Source organism: Capra hircus, chromosome 1 (genome assembly GCF_001704415.2).
Source record: "Capra hircus breed San Clemente chromosome 1, ASM170441v1, whole genome shotgun sequence".
In the NCBI taxonomy this organism is placed as follows: domain Eukaryota; kingdom Metazoa; phylum Chordata; class Mammalia; order Artiodactyla; family Bovidae; genus Capra; species Capra hircus.
This window is the reverse complement of record NC_030808.1, coordinates 127,278,190-127,295,560: the sequence shown is the minus strand read 5'-3', so window position 1 is coordinate 127,295,560 and position 17,371 is coordinate 127,278,190. Positions and strand designations below refer to the sequence as shown.

The following is a 17,371-nucleotide window of genomic DNA, read 5'->3' as shown; positions in this document are numbered from 1 at the left end:
TCTGCACACTCGACCTAGGCGTGCGTCCACTCCTGATCCCGAGTCCGGCGTAGTTAGGCGCGCAGAGGCCCTGCGCTCAGGTGGCCGCGGTGCCGCGCACTCAGCATGCCGTGACCGCGACTTTCGCCCGCCGAGATCTCCGATGGTTGTCCCGTCCCTGGGGCCTGTATTGGCCTCCTCCGGTCAGTGTCCTCTCCACCGCTCCCTTCTAGCGTGCCGGGCCGCACCGCAACGCCGCCTCCGGGGCGGAGCTCGAGGGCGCCCAGCGCGGGGCGGGCCGAGCCCCGAGCGCCGCGAGGTCAGTAGGGGGCGCTGCGAGATGCCGCGCTGCCCGAAGTCGGTGCGCGCCGCCCTCGCCTCCCGCTGCGCCCGGCCGAGCGGGCGGCGAGCGCGGAACCGGGCGCCCTGCGGCGGAGCCGGGCCCGGCCGGGACCATGGGCGGTGAGCGCCGCGCGGGCCGCGGTCGAGGCGGTTGCCTTTGAGGCTGAGCGGAGCCTCCCACTGAGGCTCGAGGTGGGCGGGTGTCCTGGGGTTCGGGCTCGGACACCAAGCGGGTCTTCCGAACGCGCCAAGGCCGGGACGACCGGGCAGTGACTCCGGTGGGAGAGGGGTGCAGGGCAGGGGAGGTCAGGGGCGCGCTTACGAGTACCCGGTCTGAACCCGGCTACTAAGCTCCCTCCTCCATCCCCGCCTCTTCCCCAAACCCCGGCCCCGGACTCGCTCCTTCTCCCTAAGCCGCCCCCTCAGCTCCCGCGCCCGGATCCCAGTCCCCGCCTTCTGATCCGCCGCCCTCTCTCCTAGCCCCAGCGCCCCCTAACCCGGCCTAGGATCCCTCCGCCCTTTTCCCAAGTCCTTGCCCCGCAGCCCCCGGCGGGTGCGTCCCTTAGACCCCGCCGCCTCCGGCTTCTCCACCTCCAGCTCCGCACCTCGTCTGCCTCGGTGCGCGGTCCCGCCCCTCCGGCCCGCGCCTGCCCGGCCCCCGCACTCCTGCTGCCTGATTGCAGCCGGAACTGGAGCTTCCCTGCAAGATCCCCCTTCCCCGGCCGCCGCGAGCCCGCGGGTCGCCAGGTAAGCAGACGGCAGCAAGTTCTCGGCGGCCTTCCTCGGCGGTGGGGCCGGCTACTCCGGCCGCTACCTGCGCGAGGCGCCCCCGGGAGTCCCGGGGCCCCGCGGACGGGTAGCTCCGCGCGCGGGTGAACGTTCCGGGATGCTCAAATCAGGACTGCGGGGTTTCCAGCCCCCGCAGTTGCTCTTGCTCGGGAACTTGTCTAGGTCGCAGCCTTTTAAAGCAGCCGGCTTTGTCATACACGCGAAACTGGATGTGCTTCTAGCTGGCCGCGTTCTTGGCGGCTGCAGCGGTCTTTCGAATCCTACCTGTGGGTGGGTGGGTGGGTGGTTGAAGGTTTAGCGGTGCAGGAGGCGTTGGAGCCATATTTTACCCGCTTCGGCGGGGCGTTTCGGTGGGGGGTGGGGAGGACATCCCTGCCCGGGTGGCTAGTGCCTTCGTGGGAAGACAGGGTGCTTTGTAAGCATTCGAAAAGTAAAATCACGAGAGTTGTGGGATCAGATCGCGTGCGAATGGGGAAGCGTGGGGTGGGCGACTAAGGGAGCCTCAAGAAGGCTCCACAAGTTGGGGACATTTGTTGCTATTTGCTGAAGGCCTGCGGATGAACCCGAGTGTGGAACACGCAGTGCTCGGCCTCACAAACGTGGGGTGACTGCGGACCCGGCTCGGCAACAATTCCTCCTCGGAGGTGTTGGGTCGCTGTTCGGACATCTCTGGGAAGAGGGTTTAAAAAAACAGGTGGTTTGAAAAACCTCGAGTTTCCTGGAGAGAGGTGGAAATTGCAGGGTGACAGTCAGAAAACCAGTGCATGAACCCACCCCATCCATTCTCCTGGCTTTCATTAACTTTTGGATTGAATGAATTGCCTACTTTAGAGAGGGCTTCTCTGGTGGCTCAGTGGTAGAGAACCCGCCTGCCAATGCAGGAGACAGGAGTTCAATACCTGTCTGGAGAGGGAAATGGCAACCCACTCCAGTATTCTTGCCTGGGAAATCCCATGGACAGAGGAGCTTGGCGGGCTGCAATCCATGGGGTCACAAAAGAGCAGGACAGGACAAAACAACGACTATGTTTTAGAAAGGATATGTAGGAGGCATGTCTATTTTACAGGTTAGCTCCTGGCCAGCCCCCCATCACTGATACCTGGGAGGCTTCTTTTGAGCACCAGGGACTAGGTGGGCCACTGGGCCTTTGCTTCTGCCAAGTTGCTTTAGTCGTGTCCGACTCTGTGCGACCCCATAGATGGCAGCCCAGCTGGCTCCGTCATCCTTGGGATTCTCCAAGCAAGAACACTGGAGTGGGTTGCCATTTCCTTCTCCAATGCATGAAAGTGAAACGTGAAAGTGAAGTTGCTCAGTCATGTCTGACTCTTAGCAACCCCATGGACTGCAGCCTACCAGGTTCCTCCATGCATGGGATTTTCCAGGCAAGAGTACTGGAGTGGAGTGCCATTGCCTTCACAGCAGAGCATTTGTAGAACCGAGGTATCTGCAACTCTTTCTTTTCAGTGATTGGTTTGAAGAGTATTTAGCTCAGTAGTTTTCACCATTGAACAGTGAATTAGTAAGTAATTGGCCCCCGGTCACACTGGGGCTGGTAGGCTCCCTCTGAGTGCCCCCAAATTCCTGTGGGTGTTTCCTCAGCCCTCCCCAGGCTGCTGTGTGATGAGTTATTGAATGTCAGATACCCCACCACCCAGGAAGGTGGCACCATCGTTGAGCCCCCAGCACCCAGGCTTCCACTCTCTAAATGACAGGTACTCAGTGATTGTTCAGTAAATAAGTGGGTGTCCCTCCTGAGTCCAGGCTATCAGTGTCCATAGCCCATGTTTTTCCATTGTGCTTCACTGTTTCCGAAATGTTATCATTTATCAAATTTTAAAGAAATATCTGAGTGGAGACATTCATTTCTGTGTGTATTGAGGGCAGAGAGCATAATTTATGGGTCCAACTTTGACAACTGGGTCTCTAACTCAGGGGGGACTCCAGAGTTTCCAGGAAGAAAAGAAGTTGTCTTCACGCCATGATTGGAGTGAGAAGGTGATGGCCACCGTGGGGAGCTAAGGCTCCCAGGTGAGGGGTGAGTCCTCCACAGCTTGACCTCTAGGGCCTTGAGCTGTGGCCGCAGCCCCGTTCAGGGTCCCTCATCCCTGTGCATAATGAAGGGGAAGTCACTTGTGGGGAGTCCCGCTGGCTGCTTCAGATCACACCATCTTCACTCCAGTGGAGGTGAAGGAGAGAGCTTCATCTCCCCCGGGGAGAGCTAAGAACACCCCATCTTACACTTTTCTGGCAGTCTGATTTGCTGATCTGTTGAGGAGAGAGAGGCTGGTTTGGGGAAGGTGTTTCTGACTGTCGGGGGTGGCTATGACCCACTGGCAGGTGGATCAAAGTCCAGCTCTGCCGCCTCTATCAAAGGCCAGCCCTGGAGAGAATGGCCAGAGGCAGCAGGGGTGGGAGCAGCCTGTGTCCCCTTTTTTCCGGAATCTGGAAAGGATTGGAATTTGGAATGTCATTTGGAAGCGAGAACCTGCACTACTTGTAGGTTCAAAACTGTTGTGGGCTTATCTTCCTCACCCGGACTGTCTCTGCCTCCAGGTCTGGCTCATACCCAGGATTCCTGCAGCTGTTTTCTAGAAGAGGCTTAATTAATGCCTGAGGTCTGTAAGTGAGAGAGAGAAGGGGAGGGAGGGAGAGAGGAAGAAAGTAAGCTTGCTATCTGGAGGAAGTAGGAAAAGGGATGACAGAATAGCCAAGGTTCTGAAAACTCCCAGGGGTAGACTTCAGCCCTGGAACGAGGTTCTTGGTTGGTGGATAAGGTGTCCGTGGGCCCACATTCTGAGGGAGGAGTTACCATCAGGAGCAAATTCGCTGAGATAGGGACAGTGGCCTTACAGTTACCAGAAATAAGGTGTGCCAGGCCCACTGTTCTGCTTCCTAGGAGGCCATGAAAGCCAGGTGAGAGCTGGACCCAGGGAGGTGGGAGAGCACGGATCCATCTGAAGTTGTGAATGAGGGGTGTGCCCCTTTGGAAAAGGTAGCTTGAGTGACAGCAACATTGCTCTGGGGTTCAGCCTGGGGGAGCCAGCTCACACGTGGGATGCTGAGGGGCGTGGCCAAAAGAGAGCCGGCTGGGATGGTCTGAACCTGTGCTTGGGGCTTCCCTGGTGGCTCAGCAGTAAAGAATCTGCCTGCAGTGCAGGTGGCACTGGAGACATGGGTTCGATCCCTGGGTAGGGAAGATCCCCTGGAGGAGGAAATGGCAAGCCTTTCCAGTATTCTAGATTGAGACTCCCATGGACAGAGGAGCCTTGTGGGCTACAGTCCACAGGGTTTCAAAGAGTCAGACAAGACTGAAGCAATTGAGCACGCTCGCATGTACCTGTACTTAGCAGCTGGAAAAGAGGCAACAGCTGCCTTCTGGTAGGACTGTGGCAGCCTCCCTGGGATTATTCCTGAGCCTCCTGGGCAGCCTCACAAGTGGAATAGGACCTGCCAAGGTCCCTCAACCTGGAGATCCTGCAAGGCTGCCGTCTGAGTGCAAAAGGCAGGAGGGCCAGGGTGGCCTCACTGAGCCGCAGCCTCCAGCATAGTAAGTAGCCTCCATCTCTAGAGCCAGGAGGCTGCTCTGAATCTTCTTGGGCCTTTGTAAGGGAAGCCACTGGCTCTGGGAAAGAAGCAGGGCTATCAGTAATGAAGAGAGGAGCCATCTCAGGAGCACAGCGGGTGTTAATGATGAAAGAACTCGGAGGAGCCTTGTGATGTAGTTCTTGCAGCTGGAGGCAGCGTCACCCATGTCCTCTAGGCTGCCTTCTGGCTGCAAGCAGTGCTCCATCAGGAGTATCTAGGGCTCCTCCCTGCACCCCGGTCCCCATTCCCCAACCCCCGCCACCACCTCCCCCAGCCCCATCTTCCTTCGCTATACACATTGATCGAGCCACCTCTGTGCTGGTAGGAGGGTGGAGGAGAGCTTGGGCAACTCAAATATCTAGTGGTAGCAACTTAGGAACTTGAAAATTCTGTGTTTGCATAGTCACTCCCCCAACTTATGCATTCATGTTTTTGTATTATGAGGCATCCTTTTGTCATCTGCTTACCACTCTCTCTGCTTCTGTGTATAACCAACTTCCAGAGAGCGCCACAATCAATAGCATAGAAACCGTAGCTTGAAAGAACAGATTAAGATGAAAATCATTGCTCCTGGTTCTGATACTTCCTCCCCCTCCTCTCCTTTCCACTCCTGTCTGTGGTTAGCATCATCATTTACACCCAGTTTACAAATAGTTTGAATACTATTTGTCCTACCCCTCAATTACATGGAGACATGTGTCTTTCCAACTGACAGAAACCACAGCTTACTTTCCTAGATCCACCTCATTCTTGGATCCGACACCAAACTCCAGGCCTTCAGAGACAGGGCAGTATCATTTTGAGCTTTTTAATTATAAAGTAAAATGAAGCTCTTGCTTGCTAATTGTGTCAGCTGCTAATATAGAAGAATCTGAAGTTAGAGTAAGATATTTACTGCCTCATTAACTTTTTATGCTTCTAAGATGAAAGATTAAGGTAAAATTATTAAAGATATAGTAGAAATGTCTGGAAGCTCAGAAGTAATAATGGAAGGACCCAGGCTTACAGAAGTAAATTAAGCTTTAAACATTGTTACTGAAATGTGAGAGATATAAATAGGACCTTCTGTAGAAGTATACACAATGTAGAATTTAGACAAGTATATATTGATAGGTATAGAAATTTTTATTTGTCCCTTTACTGAAATATATTAATCATTATGATCATATGTTTTGCTTATGTAGTAGCTTACCATTTAAACAGGGAGCTGTGTCCATGATCTTGTTCAATCCTTCTGGCAGGTCTGGGATCTTCTTAGGGATGGGGACATTGGACCACAGGGTGTTTAAAAGGCTTCCCCTAGAATTCAGATCTCTTGGGTAGAGAAATACTATGTACCCAGATCTTCCTGCTACAGTGGCTGGATAACTCAATGTGGTTACTTAGTTATGTAAAAATTACAGGTGGTCTCCTGCTTAGTGGTAAAAAGTACTACTTTTCTCTAAAATGTTCTGTAAGTCAGACAACAACAGTATATGTTCAGCATCATCAGAAACCATCTATCTGGAAGGATTTTTCAGGGCGTGTGGGTGTCAGAGGTTCTCTGATGACTTCCTGATACTAACATTCCTGTGGGTGTGTACTCAGCACAGTGCAGTGGGTCAGAGTGTAGACCCTGAAGCCGGACTGGGTCTGTCATTAGGCTTGTACCCTTGGACAAGTTACCCAGTCTCTCTATGCCTCCGTTTTCTCTTTTGTAAAACCAAGGTGATGATAATAATACCCACTTCATGGTATTACTGTGAAGCTGAGATGAGACAGTACATGACAAGGACTTAGAATGCATAGTACATGCTTAAATGTTAGCTGTGGTTTCTTTTTGGTCTTTATTTTTTTAACCATTCATTCCTAATGCTCTTGCTGTTTAGTCACTTTAGTCATGTCTGATTCTTTGTGACCCCCATGGACTGTAGCCCACCAGGCTCCTCTGTCCCTGGGATTTCCTAGGCAAGAATATTGGAGTGGGTTGCAAAACATTTTTCATCCCAGCCGACTGCACTGAGATGATGGATATAGGATGATAAGATACACATAGCCTCCTGCCCATAGAATGGAGGACATCATACTCAAGTTCGCAGTGAAGGACAGGAATAATAGCAGAGGCATTTCCCGGGTGCTCACCTGACTCCAGGCCACTTTTTATGGCCTCGAGAGGCCAGAGTATAGCCTGTGAAGGGTTGGCCGAGGCAGGAGGGGTGGGGCACAGTGGTATACTTCAGCTGGTATACTCTGGTGACGTGGCCTTGCCCGCTGCTAAACATAGGCACTCATTTCACCCGTCCATGTCTGACACATGCTGGTTGCTCATGTTTTAACTATCACTCTTGGCTTCAGGTTGTTAGCGGGAAGCATGATAAGAGACTGTGAGCTCAGTGTTTACTCACATGGTTTGCCAGCATATTCCTGGTCTTGGTTGATGGCACCAGATGCCCTCACCACTGTTCTGGGCTGACTGCCCATCACCGTGGAAGCCCATGATCCCACCAGACCCAGTTCTCTGAGTGACAAATGGCACAGTTGCTCCTGAGAGCAGGTCAGGGACTAGCCTGAGGCAGAAGGCCAGACTACTAGGGAAAAACAAAATTCAACCAAGTAGATGTGAAAATCTAATTGGCTTTACTCAAGAGTCCTGAATGGGCAGCACCCCGTCTAGTAAACAGAAGGGCGCTCTGAGGGGCTGTGCAAAGAGATGGTTTTTATAAGTAGGGTGAGGGAGTGGCAAGGAAGCTATTAAAAGAAAATCCAGGGTTGTTTCAGGCCAAGTTGTATTCTTCTGGGTAAGGGGCAAGGGTCTATTTTGTAGTTTATCTCTGCTTTCTCTGGGTGATAGAGAGGACTCGTGTGACAGATCACTTCATTCGTGCTGGCCAGAAAACTCCAAGCTGGCCCATTAGGATGGCATACCTGGGGGAGGCTGAAATCGCAGTTAGGTCAAATATTAAATCTAGGTTTGGGATCGTGGGCTTTAGCACAAGTGATACCATTTTGGGCCTGTGCTTTTGACATTGTCATGTGTCCTGTGTCTGCCATAGCTGGAACCTTCTGGATGTGAGAGTCTCTGGGAAGGTGTTAACAGGCCTGAGTTTAATACTTGGTCCCGGAAGGGGAGGTCCCTCCTCCTCAGGCCTCACCCTCAGCTGCTCCGTGTGTTCTACAGAGGAACTCCAGTGTGGCAGCCTGCCCCGCTAGTGATGGCCTCCAGCGCTGCGGGGAGGACTAGAGGAGCCTGTGATTGCAGCCTCAGAACCCGAGTACCTCTCTGCTCTGTGTGATTAGCATACCCTCTGGTCTCCACTGGAGTTCTTTGTACTCATAAGTCGGCAGTCAGACTGGAAAGCAGATAATCAATCCTCTTAATGAGGAACCTGATTATTTTATTCATTAAAAAAATTTTTTTTTGGTTGTGTTGGGTCTTCATGGCAGCATTGCAGCACTGTTGTTGGGTCTTCATTGCGACAAGCAGGGGGCTACTCTTCATTGCGGTGCGCAGGCTTCTCACTGTAGTGCCTTCACCTGTTGCAAGGCACAGGCTCCAGGCTCATGGGCTTCAGTCGCTGCAGCACCCTGGCTCCGTAGTTGTGATGCCCGGGCTTAATTGCTCCATGGCCTGTGGGATCTTCTCACACCAGGGATCGAACTTGTGTCCCCTGCACTGGCAGGTGGATTCTTATCCACTGTACCAGCAGGGAAGTCCTAGTTTATTTATTTTTAAACTTCTGGATTCTGAGGTCAATGAGGCTTTGTCTTTTTTTTGTTAAAATACTTTCCCTATACTTGGAAAGTAAAGAAATGGCCAATAATACCATCCACTAAAAAAGAAAAATTATTTGCCTGTAGGCAGCATAGAGTTAAAAGGAGGAGAACCTTTACTTTCCAATTGGTTCCCCGACTGCTCTGACTTCTCTGGTTTTGATTTCCCAGATGGGGTTGATTTTTGTTGCCAATTTGTCTCCACTGCAGTTCTTAATGGTTGAAGGTCATGGCATAGACGTGACCTGGGCTCTGTCTTCAAGGTGAAAAATGACTGTATCTTTGAGAAAGAGAGATCCTAATGTCAGCAGGCAGGAGGGTCTAAGGGTCTAAGGCAGCCTGTCTCATTCTCAGTTCACAGACTTTCCAGCAGGTCTAAGTCAGCGGCGTGTGAGTTTTTATATTCTCCTCTTGAGCATCTTGCTCTAATGACTGCTGATTATCTTGAAACAGCTGCATTAATTGATGGTGTTTAGGGACTCAACACCATTGTAAGTAATTGCAATTGGCTCCGCGGAGCACAGCACATTCTTGTTGTTTGCTTTTTAGCTTGAGGGGTGTTTGCTCTGAGTCCAGTGCCAGAAAGGGAGCTGGGGACTCCTTGCCTCCACGCTCATCCACCACCACTGCTCACAGCCCCCAGGTCATCTTGTGCCACCACAGCATCCCTTCCCACTGCATTCTGACTGTCTGCCCATGGGCCTGTCTCCACAGCTTGACGGGGTGCTTCAGGAGAGCAGGGGCTACACCCAGCTCATCTCTGTATCTTCTTCCCTTAGCTCAAGAACTGGCATGAGATAGGCCTCAATAAAGTTTGGGTGAATAAATGAATGGATGAATGAATGAGTGGCTGTAAAGCAGCCTTGTGTTTGGCTACAGAGTAACCTACCTTCGTGGCTTAAATAAAGAATGGTTTGTTTTTCTTGTGTAACAAGATGTTTGAAGGTAGGGGGTTGCTGGCTTTGGTTTCAACAGCTGATATCTGTCTGAACTGACATACTGTTCTTTTTCCTGGCCTTTTCTGCATGATGGCAGAATGGGTGCTGCAGGAAGGAAATGCCAGCCACCTTGATACCTTTTACCAGACATTTCCCCCACAACATCCAGCAGCCCTCCTCTAACGTGTCAGGGCCAGAACTGTGTCACGTGGCCATTCCCAGTTAAAAGGGTCATATGAGTATTTAGTAGGGCACACTGCTGCTTAGAGGAGCTAGATAGGCTCACCGCTGAAACAAACAAACCAAATGCAGTTGACCCTTCAGCAACACAGAGGTTTGGGGCACTGACCTTCCCCCACCCCCAAGTAAAAAATCTGCACGTAACTGTAGTTGGCCCTCCATATCCGCAGTTCCACATCTGTGGGTTCAACCAACCTCAGATTGTGTAGTAGTGTATTTACTATTGAAAAAGATTTGTCTGTAAGTGGAGCCACGTTCAAGGGTCTGCTGTACATTTAATGACTCAAATATGATGGACATTAACTGTTTGCTCACACAGAGTCCAAAATGGCTGTTCCTGATAAGGGAGGTAGGAGCTCTTTCCCAAAAGGTGGTTCAGGGATCCAAGCTCCTAAGGCTGTCACGCTCATTTGCATCAATCAGCGAAAGAGGAAGGAACATGAAAGATGGAGGATGGAAAGATTTTATGGGCCAGACTTGATAGAGAATTACTGCCACTGACATTGGCCAGGGGTCAGTCACATGACCATACCTCCCGTGAGGGAGGCTGGGAAATGTGGTCCAGCTTAGTGCCTAAGAGAAGGAGGAGAAGGATTTTATGGTGAGCTGACAATGCCTGTGACACTTCCTCACCACCACCCCCAAAGTGAAAGTGAAAGTCGCTCAGTCGTGTCCGACTCTTTGTGACCCCGTGGACTGTATATAGTCCATGGGATTCTCCAGGCCAGAATACTGGAGTGGGTAGCCTTTCCCTTCTCCAGCAGATCTTCCTGACCTGGGAATCGAACCGGGGTCTCCTGCGTTGCAGGCGGATTCTTTACCAGCTGAGCCACAAGGGAAACCCAAGGATACTGGAGTGGGTAGCCTATCCCTTCTCCAGCAGATCTTCCTGACCTGGGAATCGAACCGGGGTCTCCTGCGTTGCAGGTGGATTCTTTACCAACTGAGCTGCCAGGGAAGCCCACAACCCCCCCACCAAATCAGGATTCTGTTAGTAAGGAATAAATGAATATTGAGGGGCAACTGGAGGTGTCTGTCTTGGAAAGAAATACTGTGCTAAGAAAGCTCCAGCCAGAAATGGTCTTTCTTCCCAGATTATCTGCCTTAAATCCCAGCTTCTGTTCCTACCTTTGGGAACTGGGCCAACAGAATAATGGAAGTTCCTCATTATCACTCTTGACTCAGGCCATGTTCTTAACAGCTTTGAGGGAGTAAGTCCTAGCTGGTTCCCTTCAGCAGTGGGAGGTTACTCCAGAAAGAATGGCCTTCAGCTTCCTTGATACCAGAGGAACCTTTAAGAACTTTGAGCCCATGAGAGCTGCTTGTGCCCTTTCAAGTGGCCCCACTCACCCAGTCTCCCAACGTGTCTCTTCCCCTCCAGCCCCCACCTCCAGAAAGGAGGAGAGGCCACAGCAGAGTGGCCTCTGCTTCCCTTTGAACCAACTGAAAAGTATTTTCCACCACTTCCTGCAATTTTTTTTTTTTTTCAGTAAACTTGTCGGTGAATGGTTCATTGATCTGCTGGCTTTTGGTGTTTTGTTCTTAGTCTGTTGTAGGTTTCAGTGCTTCTCCATCCACAGCATCCTTGGTATCTTTCTTCCCTCCCTCCCTTCCTTCTTTCCACAGACACCTGTTGAATACCTGCTGCTTCCTCAGCTTTGCATCTACCCAGCCTTCGAGGAGGTAGGCAAGGAAGCCGACACAAGCCTGTGACATTGAGAAGTGTTGTGGGAGGGCTGAGGTTGCCCAGTGTGAGGGGGACCTCACCCAGCCTTGGGGTTAGGGAAGGCTTCCAGGGGAGGTAGGATTGGGGCTGAGATCATGGATGAGTGAAAATTAAACAAGATCAAGAAGGCGTCTGGGCCAGGAGAGTGAAATGGCACAGACACTGAGTTGGCAGAAGGGGAACTTAGGTTTTGGGGCAACAGCAAGGAGTCCAGTGTGCTGAAGTTGGGGTGGGGCGGTGTGGTCATTCATTCATTAAGCACTGCTGTGCTCCAGGCCCTGGGGTTAGAGCAGCGAACAAGGCAGATGGAGTCTCAGCCCAAGGGGGCTCGAGGTCTGGGCTCTAAGAGGAGGGCGGGCTCGGCTGCTGTCCCAGACTCAACTCTCCAGGGTTTGCTGTTGGAGGCTGAGTAGGGTGTGGGCCCCAATGCTCCTGCTGTCACCTCTTGTGCCCTGTCCCTCTGTCTCCAGCTCTCGTCTGCTCCTTTGCCTAAATAACCCTAGCATTATTCAGGCTATAAAAATAGAGGCTGGCACCAGAACACCAGCGTGTAGTTGGTGAGAAAAGCTGGAAACTGTCATTCTGTATCAAGATATGTGCCAGCTAAGCTTTTGGTGGAGCACATTCTTGGAGCCCCAAAGATAAGGTTCTAAAGTTTGCTTACTTTTTTTTTTTTCTCCTCCGAACTCATACCAAAACTTCTGGCCACTTGGCTCAGGATAAATAGTCCTGGTTGTGCCTGTTCCCCACCCTGTGAGCACACTGAAATGAGCATTTGATGCTGAAACCCATTAAGTGAGGATTGGCCTTGCCCTGGGCTGGCCTGATTGGAGGGGCTGAGTCATCTCCATGGGGCGGTCCATTCAGGGTTCATGTCTAGGTGAGGACCATGGTTAGCGCTACCTGAGAACGGACCAGCTGTCACCAGCCTATAAAGTTTTGTTCATCTCTTCATGGAAATGAGGGCTGAGCTAGGGTTTAGAAAAGCCTTCTCTGTGATAAATGGCCCCAAGGGTAGTTTCTTTCATTCTCCCTTTCCAGCCCTGTTTGTTAAGGTGGAATTGGCATTGCTGGGGGGCAGGGTGCAGAGAGAGGAACGTCCATGCTAGTCTAAGCCCAGAGCTAAATGTAGGGCACTTTGTTTCCAGGTAGAAGGATCTCAATCTGTAGATCAGTCTTGTGTTTCTGGGGCACCTTTTTGGTGCCAAATGCTATAGGGAACATGCATAATGATAAAATGAAGAGAAGGAGCATCATTACAACTTCGGATGTTCTGATTTGTAATAAGAAATGTCTATTTGTTCTTTGTCACTGTTTCTGACACAGAGTTTCTCAAACCCTTGACATTTCCTAGAGGAGACTGGAAAGGTGTCTTTCACTATGTGAATGAGGTGAGTTAAGCCTCCAGGTAACCTGAGGTTGGGGGCTGGTTGCCTGGAGAACCAACCTTGTGATTAGAGGGTTAGAACTTTCAGTAGTACCACCTCTGATTTCTGGGGAAGAGTGTGGGGGATGGAGGTTGACTCAGTTACCATTAGTCAGTGGTTTAGTCAGTTATGCCTAGGTAATGATGATCTCAGTTTTTCTCTTTCTAAAACTTTTAAAACTTTGTCTTCTTTTTTTTTCTTTTATTTATTTGGCTGCACTGGCATCTTTAGTCTTTGTTGTGGCTTTCAGGATCTTTAGTTATAGCACGTGAACTCTTAGTTGTGGCATGTGGAATCTAGTTCTCTGACCAGGGATCGAACCTGGGCCCCCTGCATTTGAAGCATGGTGTCTTAGCCACTGGACCACAAGGGAAGTCGCTTGGTTCTTGTCTTAATTTGAAAAAAAAATCAGTAAAGAGATAGAGATAGTAAAGTGGGTAAAGTGTTTCTTAGAAGCAGAGTCATGTGAAAAGGACACGCAGGCAGGCTCAGAGGGATAGTTGCACTTTTTGACTTAAATTGCTAATATAGGGATATTTTTCCAGGTTTTCTCTGGCCAATCATCTTGCTCATTCTGTATAGCTATGTGACCCAGGACCCTCCCCGATGTGCATATACATCTTTTAACCAAGATGGATTTCAGCGTGAGAGTTTCTGGAAGGCTGGCAGGACATATTATTGACTGGTACCCTCTCCCTTCTCTGATGCCCAAGGAACCTTTCTCTGCATGTGTAGTTTGGGAGGTCTCCTTGATCCCAGAAATGAGAAATATGTGGCCTCCATATCTCTTTTACCCAAGCAGGACTCAGCTCCTCTCTGCTCTTTATCTTGAAGTATCTGTCCTCAGGAGACAGAGTCCAGCTGCTCAGCCTGGGGCCCAGCTATCTCCTGCCTCAGTGATGCCTCTGTAAAAACCCAAAGCATGCAGTTTGTAGAACTTCCAGGTTGGTGAACACGTGGAGCTGTAGGAAGAGTGGTACTCTGGGAGATACCGTGAACACTGCAAGACCTTTTCCACATACCTTGCCACGTGCATCTCTTCCATGTGGCTGTCCCTGAGTCATATCCATTGTAATACACAGGTAGTCTAGTAAGTAAATTGTTTTCTCTGAATTCTGTGAGCCACTCTGCAAGTCAGTTGAACCCAAAGAGAGGGAGCTCATGGGAACTTCAGTCCATAGCCAGTTAGAAGCACAGGTGACAGCCTGGATCTGCAGTTGGCGTCTGAAGTAGTGAGGGACAGCCTTGTGGGATTAAGCCCTTAACTTGTGAGAGCTGAGGCTGTTTCCAGGTAGGTGGTGTCAGAGTTGAATTTGTCAATGGAAGAAAGTGCACAACTTAAAAGTTGAGAATTATGTTTTATGTGGTGGACAAAACTGGGGACTTAAGCCAGGGATCCAGCATCTCAGATAGTTGCGAGAGACTGCTCCCAAGAGGTCAGGGAGGGGTCAGGGCATATAGGAGTTTTTGCTACAAAGATCGGGTAGTTGGAACATCAAAAGATCACCGTTAAAGAAAACCAGATATCTTAATTTAAAGAATTTAACCCTCTTCTGGGTGTGGGAATCTGTAAAAGCCAGGGCTCATTGAAATCATTCCTTTGATATGCACCTCAGCCAGTATCCTGTGCTTTCTCATCCTGAGTCTCCTCAGGGTGCACCTTGCAGGGTGGGGTGAACACCCAGCTGGTGTCAGACAGAAAATTGCTTTGTGCTGTGGGAAGAAAACCCCCTACACATGGGAATTAGGTGTAGAATCATTACTACCCTAAGTGCATCCCAGAAACATCTCATCCAATCCTTTCCACAAACCCAGGAATGGGTAATTTCACATTCCACTGGAATATAAACTCCATGTGGGCAGGAATTTTAGGCTTATTTGGTCGCTACTGATCCCATTTCTATGACTGTACTTGGCATATAGCAGATGCTCAGTAAATATTTGTTAAGTGAATATTTGAATCACCATTTACAGGTAAGGAAACTGCAGCTCAGAGAGGCAAAGCAACTTGCCTGAAGTGCCACAGCCTGGATCTCAATCCCAGGGAGGTATCTCGAACTGTGGCTTGGGGTTCCCAGGCCCATTGCCCTTGGAATTTGGGTTACTTATGAGATAGCACTGACCAAATGCAGCACAACTGTAACAAAAGCTTGAGTTGAGTAACAGTGAACTCAAGGCCCAGAAGGTTGTCTGTCTTGCTACAACTCAAGGGTAGAATGAATATGCAGGAGTGTATCCATCCGTAGACAGTGATGTTTCTTTAATACCGCCTTCATCCTGTCATGCATGCCTTCCGGAACCTGCTATGGCTCCCTGCTCCCACAGAAACCTAGTCTGGTCCCAATCATCCTCCACCTGTTCACTGATGAGTCAATGTGTAAAGCCTGCCAGCAGTCAACAGTTCAGAGGATTTGGCTGTGCCCCCGCTTCTGCACCACTACCCACATCACTTATCTACTTCCAAATGCCTGCTCACATCAGGCGTGCCCACAGATGTCCTTCCTGCCCTTTCAGTTTTAACACAGATTCTGCTGAGTCCCTGAAGCCCTCTCTGACCATTCCAGCACAAGCCACCACCATCCCCGCCCCAGACACTGCCATCCCCTCCCCCACCCCCTGAAGCCCCATTCTGTACAGTGCATTTCCCGATGGCGTTCCTAGAACCCTGATTTCTGCAGTGATGGGGCTTCTGCCGAATTGTGCATGAAGCCCCTCCTAGCAACTCTGCCTTTATCTCTCTTACACATCAAGTTCCATGTTGCACTGAGTTTTGAAAGGGGTATTGTTTCAAAACCACTAATCTCTTTATAATTTATCCTGTACCCACCTTGTGACTTCTTGCTTAACCACATTAATAAATAAACTTTACAGCTTTCTTTTTTTTTTTCTGATTGTAACAGTAAAACATGTCTACTTAAGAAAATTTGGAAAATGCAGAAAATTACCAATGAGAAAGAAATCTTCTAAGATGCCACCACCTGCTTAGAGAGTTTCCTGTCAGTCTTCTGTCTTGTGATTTGTTTTAAAGAAAATGAAGATTACCTGTAATCCCAGCTATAAGCACCCATAACATTAAGGACATTTTTTCTCTTTCCGGTTTTTTAAAAAAAATGGTTCCTTGTATTTTTAAAAAAAATAGTAATAGGTTCAAAGTTCTGAAGAGTAAACAATAAAAAGCCCCACTCCCACTCCTGTTTAAAACCACTCAATCCAGTTTGGTAATGTATCTATAACATAATTGAGTTCACACTATACGGGCTGTATTAGGGCTTGCCTTATTTTTTTTTTTTTGATTTAGCAGTATTAACATTTTCTTCTACCATAACTAAATCTTTTAAAATCTGTACATAACACAATGTACAAAGAGTGCACTAAATATGTGAGTAGATATTGAAAAGTTTACCATCAAGGTTAAAAGTCCACCCCTCTTAATTTAGAGGGTTGTCTCCTTCCAGACCTTTTTCAGTAAGTTTGCATGTTGTCTTAAAATTTCCATAGGTCCATTGAGATACGCAGATGTACATGAAATTTTCCTATATCTGCTGTGCCAGCACTCTCGTCTGTCTTTCACTGGGCAGTGTCTCCAGAGGTTTGTCCATGCCCGCACCTAAATCCACCTCTTCCTTTTAAGGCTGAATCATATTCCATTGTATGGACAAACTGTAATTTTCCAGCCATTTCTATACATGAGAACATTTCCGTTTTCAAATTTTTATAGTTATTCTTATTGCTGCCTTGTACACATGAGTGAGCAGTCTTGGGAACTAGATACCCAGAATATGAATTCTTAGGGCAAAGGGTATGTGTGTTTATTGTTTTAATAAGACCACTGGTTCTCTACAAATTCCATTCCAGTTAACCCTCTCACTAACAGTGTGTGAATGAATTCATCCCTTTTGAGACTAGTGTGCACCAGAAACGAATAGTCTTTTATTTTTTTGCCTATCCAAAGGATGAGAAGTACCATGTCATTTTAAAGTTTATATTTCTTTCCATCTTAGTTTTCTAAGCATTACATATATACCTTTAAAAAATTTAGCCATGCAGTACATGATTCTATGTGTTTTTTTCTTTTTCACATCACATCCCATTAAAATTTTCACATTTTGTTTTCCCAGTCATTGTATTGTCAAAAGCTCAGTTGTTCAGGGGTGGTGTTTTACTGAACTATTGCAGATCACCTGGAGTTTATTTCTGTCCCTAATCTCCAAAGACCCTAGGAATGACAAGGAAGAGAAAAAAATCCCTCTGCAGAAAATTGACCCAGGGTCTGTCTAGGAAATAGGGGCCAAATTAAAACCTGAATTAAATGTTTGCTTAGGGTCTCACCCCATAGATATTTGGCAGGGAGGTGCCTAAAGGATCACATGAGCTCTTGTTCTGTATAGGTCTTGGACACCATGTGTTAAGTGTTAAGAAGCTTCACCCATTTCATATGTTCCATTATGAAAAGCACTCAGATTTGTATGTTGTTCTTTGGTTGGAGGGTTACGATGCCGCCACAGCATTTAACATCCGTGAAAACATCCAGGAGGCAGTGTGGTGTAATGAGAATGCACTGAACTGGCAAGGCAGAGAGCTTGCTCCAGGTTTTG

General features: G+C 49.1%; 1 protein-coding gene across 1 annotated transcript in view; it reads left to right on the top strand.

Annotated features, from left to right (window-relative positions):
• The window catches only part of PXYLP1 (2-phosphoxylose phosphatase 1), an 88,594-nt gene continuing 71,607 nt past the window's right edge, over nt 385-17,371 (top strand). The window contains exons 1-2 of the mRNA XM_018049770.1: nt 385-441; nt 919-1,068. The gene's annotated coding sequence lies outside the window, so the exon portion shown is untranslated. The remainder of the gene's footprint in view (nt 442-918; nt 1,069-17,371) is intronic.